Source organism: Panthera onca, chromosome D4, assembly GCF_046562875.1.
Source record: "Panthera onca isolate mPanOnc1 chromosome D4, mPanOnc1 haplotype 2, whole genome shotgun sequence".
NCBI lineage: Eukaryota > Metazoa > Chordata > Mammalia > Carnivora > Felidae > Panthera > Panthera onca.
The window spans coordinates 43,510,427-43,534,225 of NC_138351.1; the positions used below are offsets into that span (position 1 = coordinate 43,510,427).

At 38.1% G+C, this 23,799-nt stretch overlaps 1 protein-coding gene across 5 annotated transcripts in view; it reads left to right on the plus strand.

The window, feature by feature from the left end:
- ADAMTSL1 (ADAMTS like 1) overlaps nucleotides 1-23,799 on the plus strand; it is an 881,240-nt gene that overhangs the window by 22,066 nt on the left and 835,375 nt on the right. The window lies entirely within an intron of this gene.

Here is a 23,799-nt window from a genome sequence, read left to right on the forward strand (position 1 = left end):
ATAAAAGATGAAGAGAATTCAGGTAGTTTAGACTCGGCCCGCTAAATATTGTTGGCTGTATTATGTTTTCTCATCTCTCTCCTGCTTAAGATAAAAAGAAAAAACAAAAAACATCACTCCTACCAACAAAATCATACAACTAGAAATTAGGAGAAGGGGGACACTCTAATGCTTTCCTTTAAAACGCATGTATCTTGAGGTTCGAATCAAAGTGATTGTGTTTTACAATTCTTATCTGTTTAATTGTGACACAGTACACCTGCTTGCTTTTAAGAAGAGAAGTTACAGAAGTTTAAGGAGGGAGGAAAGTGACGTGGACACCCGATAACTCTTCTCCAGTGATATCCTGATGAGTTAAGCATAAATGAATGAGAAACAGATGGATTTTTTCCCCCTTAAAATACACATGGGTTTAAAAACCAAGGGAAAATACGCTTGGAAAAAAAATGTTCTTTGTTAAAGCCCAAATGTCTGAAATATAATTTAAGATTTTCATAGGGTCCAGCAAGTAGTTGTGTGCACTCATCTCTAATTTGGATGGGGTGTGTGCAGGAGTCGAGCATTTAAACTATTCTGTGGAGCTGCTGTCGGGGAGGCGTAACAGTCCTGTAAAATGACATAAGGCACAAGGGCCTTATGTGCAAACTCGTTTCACATGGCTTCTTGGGTATTGAGTAACATGAATTTCACGTAATTCGATTCTTGAAAATTTTATAAGGTTTACCTCAATCTTTGTGTGTGAAAGTGGAAACAGTTTCAAAGGGCTATCCCCAGGTGCTGTGCTAGGCACCGCGACTCTCCATCCTTGGGCCAAGGGTAGAATGTCATCTGCATGACCTTGTGCTTACTGGTTCTCCTTCACTGTCCTTTGGTCATTGTTTTAGATTTGATTGAAGCCAGTATTCCCCATAATTTGTTCTAGCTGCACGTGTTCGTATGGATGTGGGATGAACTTTGGCTTTACTGTAAGTTGGCAAACTTTGGAAAGGTGTCGGTTGGATATCAGGAACTCCCCCTGACCAGCAAGAACTGAGTTCCAGAAGAGATCACTCAATTATCTTCCTTTGATCAGGTCTGTCTTCATTGTTGACTGACATATTTTGTTGCGGGATCTTTGAGGAACACTTTTCCAAATTATGAAGCTTTTTATTCCAAAGAGATGCACTGCCTTCTCCTGATATTTCTGACTGGGTATATTGCCACCATCTTAAGCTAGACATGGAGAAGACCCTTTTTTCCCCCTGACAAATCATTAAATAGCTCCTCTGCCTAATGCCTCTGTTTCTGTTAGGAGGGAAAATATCCCTTCTTACACTTAGGCTTGCTCCACACTGAACTCCTATCACATCTTTCCTTTTCTTTCTCACAAAATCTATCAGTTCTCCCTTTTACTCTCCACTTACATAGCTTGGTACTCCTAAACTCCAGTTTAGTCATCTGGTTTCACAAAGACTGCCTTACTTTCATTCAATATCTAGAGAATTCCACAACTCCAAACCATTTTCGTTTCTTATCTGGTCCCTTCCCTTTTACAGATGAACTATTTCTTTCAGCATAAGTGTGGTATTTCTTAATCTTGCAAAGCCCTTCTTCATTAGATTTTTTTAAAAACTCTTATAGTCACCATCTAGTTTCCAATTGATTTGTTTGGTATTTATTTATTATATGAAATTTATTGTCAAATTGGTTGTTTGGTTCTTTTCAAACTAGTCTCCTCCTGGGTCCCCATTCCTGCCTTTTCTTCCTTGTGCATTATGTTCTGTGCCGTCTCCAATGTCTAAAATACTTTTTCACCTCATCAGTGCTTTTTCATCTCATTCAAAAAACTTTAAGGTTCTCTTTAAAAATAATATATACTTGGGGGCACTTGGGTGGCTCAGTTGGTTGAGCATCCGACTTCCGCTCAGGTCATGGTCTCACAGTCTGTGAGTTCGAGCACTGCGTCGGTCTCTGTGCTGATGGCTCAGAGCCTGGAGCCTGCTTTGGGTTCTGTGTCTCCCTCTCTCTCTGCCCCTCCTCTGCTCGCACTCTGTCTTTTTCTCTCTCAAAAATAAACAAACATTAAACATTTTTTAAAAGTAATGTATACTTGGTTGATAAACAATGTATGGTTGCTGATATATAAAGTTCCACCTCAAGAGCATTTAATGAAATTGGTTCATTTAATGAAAGAATGATTATAATAATCATAATGTAGCTGGGATTTCTATTTTTTCAGCTGGTTTTGATGTGCTGCATCATTCATTCATTTACTTACATAAATCCATATATTGAACATACACATTCTTCTCTTTAAGCACTGGAGATACAAATATGAATAATATGTTACTTGGAAAGCACATAATCAGAGGAAGACAGGCATGTATAAATTATAGTACAGTAGACTGTATATACTTTGATGATTGTTTTAACAGAGTCCTGTGGGCATATAGAGGAGAGAGTCATAAAGTCAGTTCAAGAAAGGGATGGTGTGATGGTAAAGTGACATCAGACTTGAGTCTTCTTGACTGAGTGGAAGAATGGGGGAAACGAGGGTATTGATGGAGAAGAGCATTGTGGAGGCATGAGAAAGAAGTGTGTGGTGGGGGTGGGGGCAAGGATAAAACAATAAGTTAAATTGTAGACTGTGGTAGGACCAATAATAGGACATAAGGCAGGGTGGCAGATTAGGCCACATTGGTGAAAAATCTCTGTGTCTTGTTAAGGAGTTTGATGTCAACCCAGAGTTTATTGGAGGTTATTTCATGCCTTGTGTGTGTGTGTGTGCATAATGAAATGATCTAATTTGTTTTTAAGATTCAACCCTTAGACCATTATGGAGGAAGGATTCGGGAAGAGAAAAAATCAACTGGGGAGATGGGTTGGCTTAAGTATTCCAAGGATTTGGGTGAGAGAAAATGAAGTTTCGAGCAGAGGCTGTGACAGTAAGATGGAGAGAAAGACAAAGTCCTTGAATAGAATTTGGTAGCAGACTAAATTCAGGGCCACACAGAATGGGAGAAGCAGCTGATGACTCTGACCTGCACAGCTTGTGCGGGTGGCAATGCAGTTTCATGAGATTGGATTTTCTTCCTGTATTCCTATTTGGGGCAGGTCGATAAAAAGCTTCGTTGTTTGCTTGTTGAATTGGAATTGGCTGGGAGGCATCCAAGTGAAGCTGCCTGGTAGGCATTTAGAGATGCAAGATGGGTGTGGAAAAGATGGAGGTGGCATTAGAAATAGCAACCTGTCATGTCCTTAGATTTCCATGGCCTGAACAATGGTACTTTATGTATATAGTTGACCCTTTAACAACGTGGGGGTTGGGGCACTAGCCTCCTTCCCACCATAGTCAAATATCTGCATATAACTTTTGACTCCCCCCAAACTTAATTACTAATGACTGAAAGCCTTACTGATAACAAACAGTCCATTACCACATATTTTGTATGTAAAATGTATTATATACTGTATTCTTACAATAAATTAAGCCAGAAAAAGTGACTAAGAATATCATAAGGAAGAGAAAAGACATTTACAGCATTTTACTGTGTTTATAAAAAAATCCATGTAAGTGGACCCATGACAGCTCAAACCCATTTTGTTCAAAAGCGTCACCTGTGCACTTTAAGTTCTTTAGGACAGCACTGCTTATGCTCACGTTACTCTTGGCCATTTTCACATTTTCTTGACAAATAGTTCCATTATTATCTCTTCTGTGGCTCTAGATTTTGATGTTGATTCCTCTTTTTTTTTTTTTTTTTTTTTAAGTAAGAGTTATTATTTTTGGCTTCAACTTCAGACCTTTTGGAGTGATAACAATTGAATTTCTTTATTCCATTTTCAAGTTGCAATTCTTCGGCCAACATGTCCTTGTATCATAAAAGAAAGAAGCCAAGCGTATTTCTCTTGGCTTAAACATTACAGGCAGGTGATTTCACAGCTGTTGTCTCTTGGAAATCTTCCCATTCTTCTCCTTATCTCATTGGGCAAAATGGAAACTCTCAAAGTCTGTGATTGTCAATTTGTAGTTATAGAAATTCATGGTTTGATTCCAAACCAAAACTGCCAGTGTTGTAGTTAGGAAGTGTTACTTAAAAAGGCTTCAAGCATTAATCTACTTTTTTGAATACTTGTAATTAATTCCTTAATTGAAGAGAAAATTTTATATGCAATTTCAGTAAAGAATCAATACGTTGATACAATCTCCAACATTTATCTCATCAACAGGGAAAATACCAGCTTATGTCAGATCTCATTTTTCAAAGATCCTGAGATTTCAAGATAGAGTCAGGAATAATACGTATAGTAATAACTAAGTATTTATGTTTATTTAAAATATATTGCCTATACATATTGTATGATTCCACTAACCTATATGAGGTACATAATAGGCAAATTCATAGAGATGGAAAATCATAAATTACTAAGGGGTGAGAAGAATGGAGAGTTACTGTTTATTGGGTACCGAGTTTCTGTTTGGGATGATGGAAAAGTTCTGGAAATGAACAGTGATGATGGCTGCAAAACATTGTGAATATACTTAATTACAATGAACCGTGCGCTTAAAAATATTGCCTTGTCACAAACAGCAAGATCTCATTCGTTTTTGTGGCTGAGTAATATTCTGTTATACACACACACACACACACACACACACACACACACACTGCAATTTAACATGGATGGACGTAGAGGGTATAATGCTAAGTGAAATAAATCAGACCAAGACAAATACCATGTGATTTTACTTACATGTGGAATCTAAAAAAGATATCAAAGAAACAAACAAACAAAAAATGACTCTTAAATACAGAGACTCATGGTTGTGGGGAGGTGGGGGGGTTAAGAGAAATAGGTAAAGGGGATTAAGAGGTACAAACTTCTAGTTATAAAAGAAGTCACAGAAATCAAAAGTATAGCATAGAGAATACAGTCAACAGTATTGTAGTAATGTTGTATGGCGGCAGATGGTGACTACATTTACCATGGTGAGCACTAAGTAATGTACAGAAGTATTGAATCAATATGTTGTGTACTTGAAACTAATAATGTATGTTAATTATACCTCTGTAAAAAAATTGTCTTGTATCCTCTAGATAAATTATAAATACACATCATAAAATTGTCTACCAAGTGTAGCTCAACTTATTCATCAAATTGGTATAATAGTATCCAAGTTATTTGTTGATGCTTAGAAATTATCAATGTAATCTTCTGGTTGGTAAATGATGTCTTAGCTGAACTCTGTTGTGACACAGGAAACTGCATCAAAAAACTCTTCCAAGATCCCCATTAAATCAGTGGTCAATTAGGTGCCTGCCACTGTTGCCTTGTTACAACTGAAAGATGACTGGATGATGTGGGCCTAGAAGCCAGTCTTTGCCACGTGGCCTGGAAAAAAAAAAGTCTGTACTTTGACCTCCACAGAAAATGTTGCTAGCAACCCACCCATGGTAACCCCTCACACACACTGAAGCACACATGTCGTTGTGCTGCCACCTTCTAGGGCATTTCAGCAGCCACTGGAAGTGACCCACATCTGTGCTGGCCCCATTCCAAGGTCCATTACCTGCTCTCTGGCTGCCACTGGGTGACATAATTAGGTAGCTTGCAGTCTCAATAAAGGATTCCTTTTAACCAGCTGGTATGGAAGTATTTCACTTGTTTTTGTTTTTTGTTTTTTGTTTTTTGTTTTTTTTTTTTAACCAACAGTACATAGCATCTGAATGTCAGCTTTGGTTATTTATTATAAGGTGCTTTATATAAGAGTTTATAAGAACAGTGCTCACTGAGTAGCTTATGATGGTTTATTTCTTAGAGCTTAACATATTATGCCTGGACTTCACCTAGACTACATATTCAAGTCTTGGGTTTTGGGTAATTCAGAGGTATTGCTATTGGTTTGAGATGGGGTAAAAGATCATTCTTACCTCATCGTGGATTAATGCAGAGATTTCTTTCTTCCCTTCGTCTTTCTTTCTTTCTTTCTTTCTTTCTTTCTTTCTTTCTTTCTTTCTTTCTTTCTTTCTTTCTTTTTCTTTCAATAATCTTTCCCTGAACCTCATGGGAGGGTAGTGGCAGGATACTTGTTTAAATTATTTGGCTGTTTTTTCTGGACATAGATGTACTTATTTTGCCTCCTCTTTCTTTGAGCCATTCCAGAAATATGAAAATGGTGTGAGAGTTCCTCAGGTCGTTCCTTAGAGACCTCCATCATGGTTCTATAAATATGGGTTCTCATCTGTACTACTGTGCACTAAACTTTATTGGTGTCCTTTAGAAAATTTGCTTCTACCACAGATAACTTGTATGTGTGTTTATAATTCTTCGTACTAAAACATGAGCTCAGTGTGTATGTGAATGAGGAGAATGGAATGGAGTAGCATCACTAATTCATTAACTACTGGTTCCAGTGGACTGTGCTAACAGCCAGCTCAACATGGTCCAGTTAATAACAGTTACCAGTTATTGAGTCAAGTATCTTGGGAAGCTTTGGACATAAATTCTAAGGTGATTATAAAGCTTAATGTTCAAGGAGATGAACTTATGTTAGTGAAAGTGGGCAGAAAATAGTAAAATGATAGACTTCTCTGAAAAGTATTCATCAGTAGATCGGCTTTATTATATATAAAATATGGGATTTAAAAGTATTTTAAAAGTTCCAAGAAATAAAAATCACATTATTTCATATTAACTTAAAATTTTAAAATTTCTTTATGTTGATTCTCTGAATAGTAGAATGGTTATCCAAGGTCTCTATCTATATAAATAAATATATCTATAAATATATCTGTGTATAAATATAAATATAGATATATTTATTTATAAATATAAATAAAATAATTGTAAATATATACTGTGTGTGTGTGTGTGTGTATATACATATATATTGCATTGACATTTCTTTCTCTAATAAAATATCCTTTGTATTCTTCTGAAGATTCTATTTTTTTAAATGCTTATTTCTTTTGAGAGAGAGAGCCCGAGCAGCAGAGGAGCAGAGAGAGAGAGAGAGAATCACAAGCAGGCTTCATGTTCAGTATGGAGCTCCATGTGGGCAGGGCTGGATCTCAAAACCATGAGATAATGACCTGAGCAGAAATCAAGAGTTGGACACTTGGGGCACCTGGGTGGCTCAGTTAAGCGTCCGACTTCAGCTCAGGTCATGATCTCACAGTTTGTGGGTTCAAGTCCTGTGTTGGGCTCTCTGCTGACAGTGCAGAGCCCTCAGCTTGCATTTTTAATGAATATATTTCAAACTATTATATTCGCCAAATGTCTCTTCTTTGTAGACCTTAACGTTTTTGATGAAAATAACTTTGAAACAATTTTTTGTCATTTTGTACTCAGGTAACTGGTAAGTCAGAAAACATTCTAATAAATAGCAAATATTCCCAATTTTATATTTTTATAATTAAATGTATAATTATTTCAGCATAAATGAGCTTATCCTCTGAGTCTCCATTTAGAAGACTTTTCTTTCACAAATATGTTTACAAAACTAAATCCATCAAATACTCTGTGCCACCGTGATCCTTTTTAATATTTTGCTAAACTTAGATGCTGTGAAATGTGAGGGCTTTCTAAACTTTTTTCATTCTATCTAATGTAAATTTTCTGATTAAATATGGCAATTTCCATCCAAAGATTCTTCCTACCAGTGAAGCTAATACAAAATGCAATTAGAGAATTTCAGTTAAATCTTGCACACTATCTGAGGAGCTCTCATTTAATTATTTCAGTTGCTGCCTTTCTTTCTTAGGAACGAATTTTAATGTCTTTCCTCTTCAAAAGCTTTGCTTTTAGAATGGCAATTTGTTAAAAGTTTCAAAAACCTAACTCAACATTTCACTGATACCTTGATTACTTCATTAAAGGTTTCTAATAGAGTTTTAGCAGAATGCAATAAAATTTGGAGGATTTGTTTACAAAAATAGGTCAATTATAGGATGCTAAGGTTGACTTTTGAAATTGTTCTACAAGTTTTCTAGAATCTGATTAATGATTTAGGGCAAGGAGAAAAACAATACTGCCATACAGAAGCATGTGTAAGCAAAATGGGCTTTGCCACTCAAGATTTGTTTCTAGTTGCTTTGTGCCTGTGTGTATACATACATGTACTTAACTATGAAACTGTACACATATACATTATATATAGTTACATATAAGTTTTGTTTTTACTTTATATATGTGACTATATACATATGTGTGTAGGTTTATATACATATCTATATTAGTGTGAGTATATATAAAGTAGTTAAAGTAACTGAAAAATATAAGACATTGTCCTTGTGACACACACATATACATACACTAACACTACACTTGGTAATTTTTGTAAATCATGGCTATTTTGATTGGTTGACTATAACAGTTTGGGCACAATTTTAAATTATTTCAAGTATATTTCTGCTCCATGTTTTTTTAATTTTGTGAGAACATTGTTTTTTTCCAGTATGCTATATTCTACTAAATTTGTGTTGGTACTTATATCACGAAAATAAATACTTTTGTCTTTATTTTTTTGTTTAACGTTTATTTTTATTTTTGGGGCAGAGAGAGACAGAGCATGAATGGGGGAGGGGCAGAGAGAGGGAGACACAGAATGGGAAGCAGGCTCCAGGCTCTGAGCCATCAGCCCAGAGCCTGACGCGGGGCTCAAACTCACAGACCGTGAGATCGTGACCTGAGCTGAAGTCAGACGCTTAACCAACTGAGCCACCCAGGCGCCCTAATACTTTTGTCTTTAATGTTGACCTTTTAACTGTTCCATACATAGCAATCAACACTATTGTCAGCTGTTTCACTGAAGACAGAGTAAACTTCCCAAAGCTCCTTTCCCACGAAGTATATAAGGAGTCAAATGATTATTGGCATTCACTTAACTGACTTCTCTTTGTAGCATCCTTGACAGTGATCACTTAACTGTTTGCAAATCAACGCCAGTCAGACAAGCATTCAGTTCATTGTATTGCTTCACTTTTCTTTCTTTTTTTTTTTTTTATTAAAAAAATTTTTTTTTTAATGTTAATTTATTTTTGAGACAGAGAGAGACACAGCATGAGCAGGGAAGGGGCAGAGAGAGAGGGAGACACAGAATGTGAAGCAGGCTCCAGGCTCCGAGCTGTGAGCACAGAGCCTGACACGGGGCTCGAACTCACGAACTGTGAGATCATGACCTGAGCCGAAGTCGGATGCTCAACCGACTGAGCCACCCAGGCGCCCCTGCTTCACTTTTCTTATGTACACAAGAAAACTTGGAAACAAAGGGGCATCTGGGTAGCACAGTGGGTTAAGCATCTGACTTTGGCTTAGGTCATGGTCTCCTGGTTCACAGGTTTGAACCCCATGTCAGGTTCTGTGCTGACAGCTCAGAGCCAGGACCCTGCTTCAGATTCTGTGTCTCCCTCTCTCTACCCCTCCCCCACTTATTTTCTCTCTTTCTCTCTCTCTCTCTCTCTGTCTCAAAAATAAATAAACATTTAAAAAAAAAGCTTGGAATTGAAAAAATTAGAGGAACAACTATTTTGCTTCAAAGTTATATATCACAGAGCAATACATAAATACTTTATGTAGCTGCACATGCTATGGCATCATCTTCAGGCACCATTTTCAGAAAATAATCAGTTTTTCAAATAGATTTTGATACTGTTGAGGCACCTTGAGGTCTCTGGTGTTCATGTGGTCAAAGATTCATCATGGATCCCGTGGTGGATGGTAAATGTCTACAAACATTCTGTTCCAGTTTTCCATCCTCTTTTGAAATGGAACTTCTGTTCTTTGTTTCTTACTATGTATTTTCATTTTTTAAAAAAAATATAATTTGTTGTCAAATTGGCTTACATGTAGTGTGTACGGTGTGCTCTTGGTTTGGGGGTAGATTCCCATGATTGTAGCTTATATACAACACCCAGTGCTCGTCCCAACGAGTGCCCTCCTCAATGCCCATCACCCATTTTCTCCTCTCCCCCACCTCCATCAACCCTCAGTTTGTTCTCTCTATTTAAGAGTCTCTTATGGTTTGCCTCCTTCCCTCTCTGTAACTATTTTTTCCCCTTTCCTTCCCTCTTGGTCTTCTGTTAAGTTTCTCAAGTCCCACATAGGAGTAAAAACATGAAATCTGTCTTTCTCTGGCTGACTTATTTCACTTAGGATAATACCTCCAGTTCCATCCATGTTGCTGCAAATGGCATGATTTCATTCTTTCTCATTGCCAAGTAGTATTCCATTGTATATATGTTATTTCATTTTTTTTGAGCTCACTTTTATCAAATGGTTCATTGCAATATTACAAAGCATTACCAAAAAATTAAATAGTTGCAGCTTTTCACTACAATAAATGATGAAACCACCATAACACAAGTATGCAGACTACACTCAGTTGTTCTCCAGTGGGACTGCTCAGCCTTTATTTCCTATACACATTTCATAAATAGCTAATTGTACTTCGCCCCTTTTCCCATCACCTCAGCTGACAGGTGAACTATCAACTTTGTGCCTTTCACAGGCTAACACACGGACCATAACCCAGCTGACTAGCATATCAGCTGGTTGGCTGGAATAGCCGTGTAGAATACTCTTACCACCATTTGAGACCAGGGGTAGGTGTCTGAAGCTAGTGGCATTAGGGAGTGTCATCGATATCATCCTTGTAAGTGAAATAGAATTCCTGTCAAGACAGGAAAGTATCTAGAAAACAGCATCAGTTGATACTGGTTGATTCTAGATTTAACCCCATGTTACAGTGAGAACTCTTTTCTTAATGGCTTATTGAGGTATAATTGACATATAATAAACTGCACATGTTTCAAGAATGTGCATAGAGTTGATACATTTTTACACATGTGCACATGTGAAATTATCACCACAATCAAGATAATAAACATATTCATCAGCCCCTAGAAGTTTCCTTGTACCCCTTTGTAATCTCTCTCTGTTGACCCTCCCACCTTCCCCCATTCTGCCCGAAGCAACCACATTGATCTGCTTTCTGTAACCATAGATTCATTTTCATTCTCTAGGGTTTCATAAAAATGGAATCCTACAGCATGCTTTTTGTTTCTCATTCAGCATAATTATTTTAAGACTCATCCTAGTTACGTGTATCATTACTTCATTCCTTTTTATTACTTAGGAATATTCCATCATGTGGATATATCACAATATGTTTAACTTTTCACCTATTAATGGGAAAATGTTTCCAGGGATGTTTCCAGTTTTGGATTATTATAAATAAAATAGAACTCTTGTCTGCACAAGTGTCTCACATATTAGTAGATAAGTCCATGGCAGAAACTTGAAGTACAATGTGGTTTACTGCAATATTAGAAGAAACTGGAAACTAGTTAAACAATTTTGGTTTTACTTTAATGCAAGTGTTGATAAAAATATTTTATTTTATTGTTTTAAATGTTTATTTACTTTTGAGAGACAGCAAGAGAGAGCGAGAGTGTGTGTGCACCAGTGGGGGAGGGACAAAGAGAGAGAGGGAGATGTAGAATCTGAAGCAGGCTTCAAGCTCTGAGCTGTCAGCTCAGAGCCCAATGCAGGGCTCGAACCCACAGACCATGAGATCATGACCTGAGCTGAATTAGGATGCTTAACGGACTGAGCCACCCAAGCATCCCAATAAGAATAGTTTAAAAATGAAAACAATGACAATAGGATAAATGCCAGATTTGATGGTATACCAGGACAATAGGTGTAAACCATGACTGTAATATACTCTGCTATGAGGCTGGTACTATTACTCCCATTTAACAGGGAGGAAACTGAGGTCCAGGCAGTTGAAGCATCTTATCCAGGATCATATAATTAGTTAGAAACATCCATATGGTTCCAAACTCTTATCCCACTATAAATCACTGACATTCTAGTATCTGATGACCTTAAGTATATAATGAAGGGGTACAATGTTAAAGAATATGACACTTTTATTAAAAAAAAAAAGTTTAAAATGCACATACTTATGGAACCTTTATATTGAGTACAAGAAGTTTGCATGAGAGATTAAATTATGACCACTTTTTAGAAGAGGGCTTCAGGATGCTGAGAGAGCCGGTTGTAGAAGTGAGGAAGATGTTCTACGAGGGCCAGAGACAGCAACTCAGAGCCGAGCTCAGTGAGGGGATATAGAGTGCTTGCCTTAATAGTTTGTGCAGCAGGTGTTTAAAGGCAGGTGAGTTGGTCAAGGAAAAATGAGTTAGATTATATCTACCATTAAGGAGGGCTATGAATGAGAGTGAAGGTTTTGTATTTATAGCTTAATGGGGTAAACATCCCAGGGCCCTAAGAAGAGAGCTGATTGGTGTTTCCTTTTCATTAATCACATATTGTAACTGTTTAAGACCCTTATTAATTTTTTGGGAATCCCAGCCACTCCAAGCTATAGTAGCCTAGTTCTCAAGAATTTGAACAGAACGGTATGTTTCTGTCTTACCCCTCTTGGGCAGCAGAGTGGAAACCTGAGGGCCTTGCTCATCTCTCTTCTCTAGGACTGACATGCACGGTGTGCAGATGGCTCTTGAGCACTCTCTACAGTAGCACTCCCGGAAGCATGTGACACCATTCTCTACAGAGAAGGCCACATTGACTCTGACAAGTTCTGATGTGATTCCCTGAAATGCTTGTGACTTGTCACCACTCCTTGTTTTGACACCAGAAAATGGAAAACCAGTGTCCACCCCAAATTTTGTTACCTGCTACTATCATAGTGCTTTGTGTTGAATGGGGGGGGAGGACGCTATAAATACAGAAAAGAAAAACTGTTGCAGACTATGAGTCTGGAGTTCTCTCTTATCCAGCAAGAGAGCAGATGCAGAATTGAATACGAGAGAGGCTAATGTCTGGGAGGAGAGAAGAACCCTGAACAGGGGTCTCTGTATTTATTGAGCTCACAAGATATTACCCACATGGTGAACGTAGAGAAAAAAGACAGTAATCATTAACTTGTGTGTATAAGAAGCAAAGGGTCTTGGTGGGGGGGGGGGGGGGGCAAGTGGAGTTTGTGATCCAAGTACAATAGTATATTAGAGTCAGATAGAAAGTACTTGTGATCCCATTACAATATCTCACTAGCTAACCTCAAGTGTGTTCACCCTGTGGTGGTGACTTTCTACCCTAGGCCTTTTTTTAACCCATTTATGTAAGTAGAACCTATTTCCCCACAGAAGACAATAGCATATGTAATGCTATAAAAGACGTCATGCACCTACCACTTAGAATTCATGTGCATTACGTTTTGCCTCATTTCTTCTTCCCTTATGAAATAATTAAATATTATAAATAGCAGTGAAGTCCTCTTTGAATCTTTTTCCTAATCTTATTTCCACCCTTCCCTGGAAACATCTGCTACCATGATGTTCATCAGTTCCTTTATCCCTATTTTTATACTTTTAACAACATATGTATGGGTGTATGCATTTAAAATTCTAAACATTTGTATAAGTTATATATATTATACTCCTTGAAGCAATCTGTAACTATTTCATGCCACTCTATTGTGATCTAGTCTTCTTGACACATGGAGATCTGGTCATGAATTTTAATTGCTGTTAAATATTTCCATTATATGTGTATATCACAGTTTGTGCCTTTCTGTTGATAAACATATAGGTTTATATCCATCAGAGTCACAACAGAAAGGAGATGGCACACTCATGCTGGGTAATTGAGGAGAATTTAATAAAAGATTTGTTTGCGACTCTGTGGGCAAGGTTTCAGGATACAGCAGGGAGGGTACAATATCCTGCAGAAGCACCAGTGCACCTATTACCACCCCTGTGCCTGACACAGGCTGTTTGTTTCCAGAGAGAGAGCTGTCTAGAGAGGCCTGGCGGGAGCTGTATCCTTCATAGAGATGCAGCCACATATTTTCTTGTGATTCCTCAAAAAGAGAGTGAACACCTTGACTGCATTCTCTTTTCTTCCTCTGATTTTTGTTGGGGTTCTTCATTGGATGGTCCTAACTGGAAGACAAAGGGCCAAGTGAATCATCGCTGTAGTCCTTGAAGATTAGCTTCCCAGGGCATAGCATTCTGGAGAAGGGTGGATTCTGAATCTGGGAGGGTAGAGAGGAGACGTGCAGCACACTGTTGTTTCATACAATTTGCTACTACACAAGTGCTTCAGGGGCCATTTTTGTCATGCATCTATATCCACCTGTCTAGAGTTTCTCCAGGGTGTACATAGAGCAATGGAGTTGCTTAGTCTTAAGAATTGCAGGGGTAACTGGGTGACTCAGTGGGTCAAGCGTCCAACTCTTGACTTGGACTTAGGTCATGATCTCATGGTTTGTGAGTTTGAGCCCCATGTCAGGCTTTGCACTGACAGTGCAGAGCCTGCTTGGGATTCTCTCTCTCTGCCCCTCCCCTGCTTGCTCACACACACACACACACACACACACACACACACTCTCTCTCTCTCTCTCTCTCTCTCAAAATAAATAAACTTAAAAAAAAAGTAATCGCAGATTTTTCACTTCATGCATATTGCCATACCCCCCTAAAGTAGTTGTATTTTCACCAGCTCTGCACCTAAGTTCCTTTTCCCATGTCTTTTTCCCTTGACATTTTATTTATCCCAACATGGTGAGTTCAAAATGGTATCACATCATGAAATTTTAACATACCTTTCCTTGATTATCTGTGAGGTTAATTACCTTTGCCTGTTTTTATTAGATATTTTAGTTTCTTTTCCTGTGTTTTACTATTTATAGCTATTGCCCATTTTTCTACTGAGTTGTTAGTCCTTATTTATCTGTAGGAAATCTTTATATACAACAGATTCTGATTTTTCACTGCTTATATATGTTGCAAAGATCTCCTTCAAATATGTGGCTTGTCTTTTATTTTTGTTTATAATTTTCTTTATTCTATGAAATTATTAATTTTTTTCTGTGTTATATATGTTATTTTTATGATCAACTTTCTGATCCTGGATCATAAAAATATGTTTTTATTTTCATTGAAGTTTTACTTTTTCTTGTAGGTCTTTAATCCATTTGGAATTTCTTTTTGCTTACTGTCTGATAGACATTTTTTTTTTTTTTTTTTTTTTTTGAGAGAGAGCGCGAGCAAGAGCGAGCAAGGAAGGGGCAGAGGGAGAGGGAGAGAGAGAATTGTAATCAGGCTCCATGCCCAGCATGGAGCCCTTGTAGAGGGGCTCAAAATCTCACCACTGTGAGATCGTGACATGAGTAGAAATCAAGAGTTGGAGGCTTAGCCGACAGAATCACCCACGTGCCCCTGTGAGAAAGACATCTAACTTATTCTTTTCCCAGGGAAAATTGACCTATTCCAACACAATTTACTGACTAATCTATGTATCAGTTTTCTGCTATTTATGATGCCTTCTTTCTTATACCCAGTTTTTTATTTCTTGGTTTTTGTTTTCTTTTACAAGCATAGGATTGTGTCTGGGATTTCCATGATGCTCTGTTGTTCTTTTTGAATATTCTTGCATAGATAAAACCATGTTTTAATGACTGCAATTTAATATGCTATCATACGATTAGTCCTGTTACCTGAAAGGCAATTCCTCTTCTCTCCACTCTGCTGCTCCTCCTCTACTCTTCTTTGGAATGTCTTAGCTATATTCATACCTTGACTGTTTCATATGAATTTTATTATCAGTTTGTCAATTTTCATAAAATTTTTTGATTGGAATTACACTGATTACCTCCATTCATTTGGGTAGAAATAACATCCTTATGATATTAAATCTTTCCATTCTTGAATTTGGTGTATCTCTCCACTTAAGATCTTCTATGTCCTTTGATCAAGTTTTGTAATTTTCTCAGGTCTTGTACATCTTTGGTTGGATTTCTTCTTAACTGCCTCATTGTTACTTTCTGGTTATTATTGAGAATGAGATCTTTTTCTCCCATTGTATTTTCCTAATTGGTCATTATCATTGTGGAGGAGTGTTATGTGATTACTATGGAGAAATGTTATGTATTTCATTTATTATTTTGGTATCCGATTATGATACTCCTTGCTCAAAGTCTCCCAAAGTCTTTCCATCTGAGTTAGTGTAACATCCAAAATCATTATGGTGACCTGTACAGCCCTATTGTGATCTAGTCTCATGACCCCTTTTTGGGTTTATCTCTTACCATTAGCTCCCCTGTTCCCTTTATGAATCTATATAATATAACACTCTGCCTCATCATTTTCTCCTTTACCATTCTTTGTTTTTCTTCTTAGCTCTTATTACTAGCTTTTTAAAAATTACTGGCTTTTTAAAAATCATTATTTCTTGGTTCTTTTCCTGCCTCCCCACACTATAAGTAAGCTGTACAATAAGGGGGACTTTGTTTTATTTACTGTTGTATCTTCAATACCTAGAACAGTGTTGACACACAATAGGCTCTTAATAAGTACTCGTTGAATAAGTGAATAAATAAACCCAGTAACTTTGCTGGATTCTCCACTAGAAAAATCAAAGACAAAGTATTAGAACTCTGACAGTCTACGAATCACGACAGTATTGAAAGAGATCTACCTTTTATTGTGGACCTTCTCCCCAGGACTCTGGTGTGAGCACAGATAATTGGCTGACAGGACACCTAAGTGGACACATTACTCCAACATCTCCTCTGAAGCCTTTGAATCTTCTTGTGTACTCTCTTCTGTAGGGTCAGCTGCTTTCCCTGGGGCTCCCCAGCCCAGTGGAAGGACATCCCTGGTGAACTTTAGTATTTCCCTCAAATGTATACTGGGGCCTTGGCATCTGCTTTGATTATACCTTTCATAATACTGAACTGCATGGCAATTTGGTCAACAAACCAGAGCTGCTTTTAGGACAAAGCTCTGTCATATAAGTCACTACAGTGCTAGAAGTTCAGGCTGTTCTTACTGCTGCTGTTGATGCTTAGTGGTCCATTTGTCACAATCTACACAAGTGCATCTATCCATTCCTTCATTTATTCATCCTACAACCTTTGAGCAAGAGCATGCTTAAGGCACTTTACCAGGTGGTTCAGGTTGTATGATAATTGTGGCTTACACTGTACTCTTGGGAAGTCCATACTCTACTAGTGGAAATAGTTAAAATGCATTGTGTTCAGGGAAACAAGGAAAGAAGAGTAATTCATTCTACCTGGAAGAATCTTGGGAGAGTTCACAGAGTAGGCAACGATTGAGGTTGGCCTTACTTATTAAAGGAGAGAGAAGGTTTCTAAGAGGAGAATTAAGAACTGTCTTTACAAAAGCAAAGTGTCTTTGATCTAGAAATTTCACTTATAGTAATTTGCCCTACAGATATACGTGTATGCAAAGATTTAGTTCAGTCAGTATTGTTTGTAAAATCAAAATAATTAAAACTATTTAAATGTCCATTATGGGACTGGTTTAGTAGTCTGCAAAGTTCAACAATATCAAGTAAGTCTGTATGCACTGATTTAGAAAGATAGAACATTATATTTGTAAACAAAACCCTTAAGTCTCAGGCTACATGTAGAAAAAGGTATGCTTATATATGCATAGAAAAATTCTGGAAGGGTACCGTTTCAGTTGTCTGTTGTTGCAAAACAAACCACTCCAAAGCTTAATGGCTCAAAACAACCAAGATTTTATGCTCTTGACTTTGTGCAGGAAAAATGTGGGCAAGATAAACCTGGGAAGGCCTGCTGCTACTCCAGATAACTGGTGTCTTAGTTAATGTAGAGTGAATGACTGGAGTTAGCTGGATGGCTTGAAGGGGCCATCTGTCTGGCTGGTGGTTAGGTTTCTTTTCATTTCCATACTACATCCATATTTAATATGGCTTCTTCACTCACAAGTCTGGTGTCTAGGCTGGGGTAGTTAGAAGCTGGAGGGCTAGCCAGAGAGATCTCTGTCTCCCTTCTTCTTCTTCTCCCCAAGTGGCACTTCCTGTAGGAATCATGGGCTCCCTTATAGCCTGGCAATCTCAGAGTAGTAAGACTTCTAAGAAGGCAACTGGCTTCTCCCACACACAACATTCTGAAAGGCCCAGGTGGAAGCTGCCAGGCTTTTTATAACCTGGCCTTGGAGGTTCTAGAACATTCCTTCTGTCACATTCTATTGCTTATGCAAGTCACTAAAACCAACCCAGATTCTAAAAATTGGATGGCACCTCTCAATGGTGGAAAAACAAAGAGTTTTCACCTGCCATTCATTGATCTTAAATTTTTAAGGTAGTTTAAAGATAGTCTTTATCTTAGTTTCTATATCTAAATTCAGATACATAAGAGATTTGTGAATAGTAATTGCCTCCAGAGAAGGACTCAGAGGGTATGGGATATTAAGGAGACTTGTATTTTATTATATATTTTTTCAGAATGGTTGGATTTGAAAAAAAATCATTATAGCTGTATAACATTTTTAATTAGAAATCAGCCCCCTAACATAGTTGTTCATAACAAGCTCAGGAGGCATAGAACTGTTGAAGCATGGTAGGGGGCTGTACCTACCAACTTTTTAAATTGTCCCTCAGTATGCCCATGAAGCATTTGTTCTCTTGTACAAATAAAAGGGTTAGATCCTAAGAATAGGGGAAGTAGAGGGCCAGGGTTTCAGTCTAAGTTAACAACGTTAAGTTCTAGAAGGGAAAAAAAAATTAAACACAGGTCTGTTTAGGGTTTTCACTTAAAGTGGAAATCACTCTGTACGGGAAAGGTTCATGTTTCCCCTAAACTTCCTGAATTCCCACTCCTTCCAGTTTAGACATTTGATGGTGCTAGACCTGGAGTCTGTCAAGCTGAAGGTTAAAAGGTCCTGGGCTGCTCTTGAACTCCTGAGGCCCCTTAGGAAGTGTATGTAACTTCTTGCATCCAGCTAGCAAGATACGGGTTAGGTGCAAATGGATGTGACCTCAGTTCAAAATAATGAAAAATCAGCTACATGTACATATTTTATGTTTCATATGCTGTATATGTGTGTTATATCATGTGGAAAGTATAGAATGATCTAAAGGTGGAAACCTTGCATATACATGCCATGACTTTCTCTTAATAATACAGAAGAAGCTGGGGCACCTGGGTGGCTCCATCACTTAAGCATCTGACTTCGGCTCAGGTCATGATCTCGCAGTTCATGTGTTCAAGACCCACATTGGCCTCTCTGCTGTCAGTACAGACCCCGCTTCGGATCCTATGTCCCCCTCTCTCTCTGTGCCTCCCCCACTCACTCCTTGTCTCTCTCAAAATAAATAAACGTAAAAAAGAGTAGAGAAGAACCCACCTGCCATGTGACCGTGAAGCTTGTTCCATGTGGCCCCCTAGTGCTTGGCAATCTGTCAGGCTGTTGAGTGACCAAAGTGTCTCTTCCTTTCCTGGAACCTGGGACAAGAGACTCTTTTGGCTATGCTGTCAGCAAAAGGAAAGGAAGTCTTTTGCTTTTTTAATTTGCTTGGTTTGCTGAGCCATGGCTCTGAAAAATTCCAAATTTAGGATTGTGGTTATAATGTCTTTTGGGCTTGTAATTTTATGTTTCTTTATTCAATTTTTATTTTAGGAAACATTTTTTTTCTTTAATTTGAAAGCTTTCAAAGGAGAAAAGAATTTTTTAAATATTGGCTGAAATGTCAACCAAATACCATGGAAAAATTAGTATTTCATTTTTTTAAATCCACATCGACACAGTTATCCATGAGACTAATACTATGTAAATCAAATATTGGACAGAAAGTTGCATTTTTCATGAACACATTTTACCTTCTAATGCTTTTTGAAGAGATATTAATACCTTCCTTGGAGACACATGCTATCTATGTTTTGCGGAGAGATGATCTGAGTCTTAAAGTCAACTACCCTACCCATAAAAATATAGTTTGAACACCAAATTCTGATCTCATTTGTTTGGTGAGCTAGGCTGCTTGGGACAAATGGGATTGATAGTAATAGCTTATTGATAGTGTTGATGGTAATATTGATAGATAATCAGTATTGTAGAATTGGCAATATTGTTGGCTCTTCTTTCAGCAGAACAATTAGAAAGCAATGAGGTTTTATGTGATGTAAGCAAAGAAAAAAGTAAATCTATGAAAGTAACAAAGTTTCAGAGCAAAGCAACTTAAACTTGAGAAACAGTTCACTGTAATAGTTTCAGTGGGTTTAGGTGCTGGGAGGCCTGCATGTGTACAGCAGGATTCTGTTTTCTGTTCCCTTTCTCTGTTTGGACTGCCAAAAGCCTTTTCTGTGTTGCCATAGTGCAGATGTCCTTTCCTTGGCTTGGGGGTGAGAGTTAGGTATTGAGTTCACTGCTTTTCCTTTCTCATCAGCTTGCAACGGTGAAAATCACCCCGCTTAGGAGCCTCTTAACAGCTACCACTAACCTGCATGCTGAAATGGCATAGCTCTCAGATCATCCAGAACACATAGTGTATCTTTCTAGATTTTCATGATAATGAAAACAGAATTAAAATATGCTACGGTGTTCTCAAGAAAATTAGTATTAGAAAGACTGATTAGAATTCAAAGATGGATCAAATGTGTGGTGTATATGTGTATACATATATGTGTATACACACACACACACACGTGCATGTTAAAATATATATATGTATTTAAAATATATCTATATCCATGTTAAAATATACATGTGTTTAAAATATATCAATATCCATGTTAAAATATACATATGCGTTTAAAATATATCTGTATCCATAGCTCTGTATAAAAAAATTTTTTTTAATGTTTTTATTTATTTTTGAGACAGAGACAGAGCATGAGCAGGGGAGGGGCAGAGAGAGAGGGAGACATGGAATCCAAAGCAGGCTCCAGGCTCTGAGCTGTCAGCACAGAGTCCGATGCGGGCCTCGAACTCACAGACTGTGAGATCATGACCTGAGATGAAGTCGGACGCTTAACTGACTGAGCTACCCAGGCGCCCCTTTAGCTCTGTGTTTTAAACATATAATAATAAATGTTTCAGAGGAACTCACAGACCCAAACACTCTCAGTTCGAGAAACACCGTTGGAGAATTAGAGCCTAGAGGAGTCCACTGTCATCCCCTTAGACTTCTTTCTTCCATCCCTTTCTGCCTTCCAGATACTGCTGGTGCTACTTCTCTTTAATCCCCACTTGTTATTATCACTGATCAGCATGTTTTTGACACTAATGGACTCTGCTAGATACGGCCACCAGGGCAAGGCTGCCATTATTGGCATTACAGCTTTTTGGGCTTCTGACACCCCCATCCTCAAGCTCTCTCTTCACGTCTACTGCTCTGGCTGCTGCTCTCTTGCCAGCCTAATTTTGTCTCTCCGTAGGTCAATCTCCAGTGGTAGGGGAAGCCAGAACTCAGATTTAGCCTTTGTTCCCCACTGTAATAGGTTGATTAGTGTTCCCTCAAATTCATGTCCACCTAGAACCTCAGAATGTGAGCTTATCTGACGATGTAATTAGGATGAGGCCATACTGAGTTAGTTAGGGTGGGTCCTAAAGTCATTGACTGGTGTCTATCAGAAGAGGCAAAGGCCATGTGAAGAAGGGGGCAGCTACCAGGTAAAAGAGCCCCTGCGTTGCTGGGAGCCACCACCAGAAGCTACCAAGAGGCAAAGAAGGATCCCCCAGCAGATCCCTCAGAAGGAGCATGGGTGACAACACCTTGATTTGGAGGCTTCTACCTGCTAAGACTGTGACAGGGATAAATTTCTGTTATTTTAAGCCTCCCAGTTTGTGGTAATTGGGGCAGCCCAGGGAAAACAATACACTGACCTACCAAAACACATCTTTATCTCCCTTTTCTCTAGCTGCTTTTCTCTTTCGTCTTCCTTTGAAATGTCTCTTCCTTTGTTTTTCCTTTTTGTGTTTCAGGTACTTCGATCTCTTTCTAGTTAGCTGCACTACTTCAGAAGGGATGGGTAACTTTTAGATTTAGAATGCAAGTCAGCCATCGTTTCACACAGAATCCCCCTCCTAGTTCCTTCGGACAGCACTGTAGATAATACTGCCTTGATAAACGATGTTCAGATTTGTTTTTCCACTAGACACTCAGATGAGATAATGGGGAAAAGAAGCAACTTGTAGAAACATTCCCCCCATCTTGGGAAACACAGTCTTGTTTATTAAAGGCTCAAGTTTTGTGAGCAAGTTTATCACATTAATTTTTGTTACAGGAAGATTATTTTAGCTGACGTTTTTCTTCCAAGTAAAATTCATGGAGTGCTAACAGTGTCTTAGGCTGGATCCTGAGCCAAAACAATTTGCTTATCCTTAGATGAAGAATGGCTCATTAGTTGGGCATTGGACAAAATGTTCTTTTCCTCTATTTGTCCTTAATTACATTAATTAGCTGCAATTTCTGTGGCATTGTATGTTTTGTGCATAACACATTCCAGAGCAGTTCAAGTAAGGTGATTTAAAAATTGGATTTGTGTATCACAACCCCAAACCCCAAACCAAAACCCACATTTCTCCCATGCCAAAGAAAAGGAAAGTAAGCCTTAAAAGTTACATTTGAGAACATGTGAGATCTTGCCTGATATAAATAATAGGTACTATTATAGAAAGATACCCCTGTTAAATTCCATGAGAAATTTGGCCTTATTGTAATTCCTGGCAGAGGTTGAGAAAGCCATATAGGTTTGGTGTTCATACTGTGATACATAAAATCAGAGCTAACACAAATTGTGACTAGGCAGAAATATATATTTTTTTATTTTACCAGAGCCCTGAAAGTATTGAGTTGAGTTCCTTACAAATATTTTACTGCATCAGTATCCCTTCTTAAATTACTCTAAAGTTTGCTGTCTGTGGGAATATTAACTCAAAATAATTACCCCTATACTACATTATAATTTCATGTGCCAACAAAAATTCTATATGTGGCTTAAAATGTGACAAACTTGAAAGACTTCTAAATATCATGAATGTGTTGAACTTCTCAAAGAAGGTAAAGGAGAGTTGAATTTGTGTCTAGGATTTTGCCAAACAACATTTGGACTTTTGGTTATATGATTAATGTTACTTTTCATTTAGTATATGACTTAACATCATACTTTTCCCCTTATCTACTGCCTTCAAGGTCTGCTACTTTTGGCTTTTCTGTATGATTATTTAATTAAAGCTACAGAAATAGATGATAGTGGTAACCCTTCTCTCCCTACCCACAGCTTCACTGAGTATTTGAAATATATCACAGTCCTGGTTAGACATTTAACCCCACCTATTCTTCTTTTCTATATTTTCCTTTCTTCTATCCTGAAACTCTCATCCTGTTCTAGAATATAATGTTCTCTGATTTTCCAAGGCTGATCTGACTTACCCATAAGATGGGTCTTTTGATGCCCTTGTGTTCATGGTGTTTTGGGCCCTGCTTACCTTTCAGGTCTATCTCAGAAGTCAAAGTGTAGCATATTTGTTAGGGTGAATTTCAGCTGTGACAGAGAACCCAAAGTATTACAGTGCCTTAAACAAGATGTAAAAGTGCATTTCTCTTCCTCACCAAACACCAGTGGTCCAGGCGGGTCCAGGGGAGTCACAATCCCTGGCTCCCTCTTTCTTGAGTCTCCATTGTATTGTCATCGACACAATTTTTAGGTTTAGTCCAAGATGACTGCTCCCACTCCACTACCGTGGCCACATTCCATCCAGAAAGAAGGGACACAAGGATAAAGGATGGCATGCCCCGTGCAAGACTCTTGCTGGAAGCTGTAGATATCAATCTGCTTGCATCTCATTGGCCTAAACCTAGTCACATGGACACGTCTAACTGAGGACTATACAGAAATGGGGTCTTTACTGCAGGTAGCTGTTTGCCCAGCTAGGGACTTGGGCTTCTATTACCGTGAAATAAGGGGAGAAAGAGTACAAGGAATAACCCGCAGTCTTGGTCAGTGTTACAGAAAGAAAA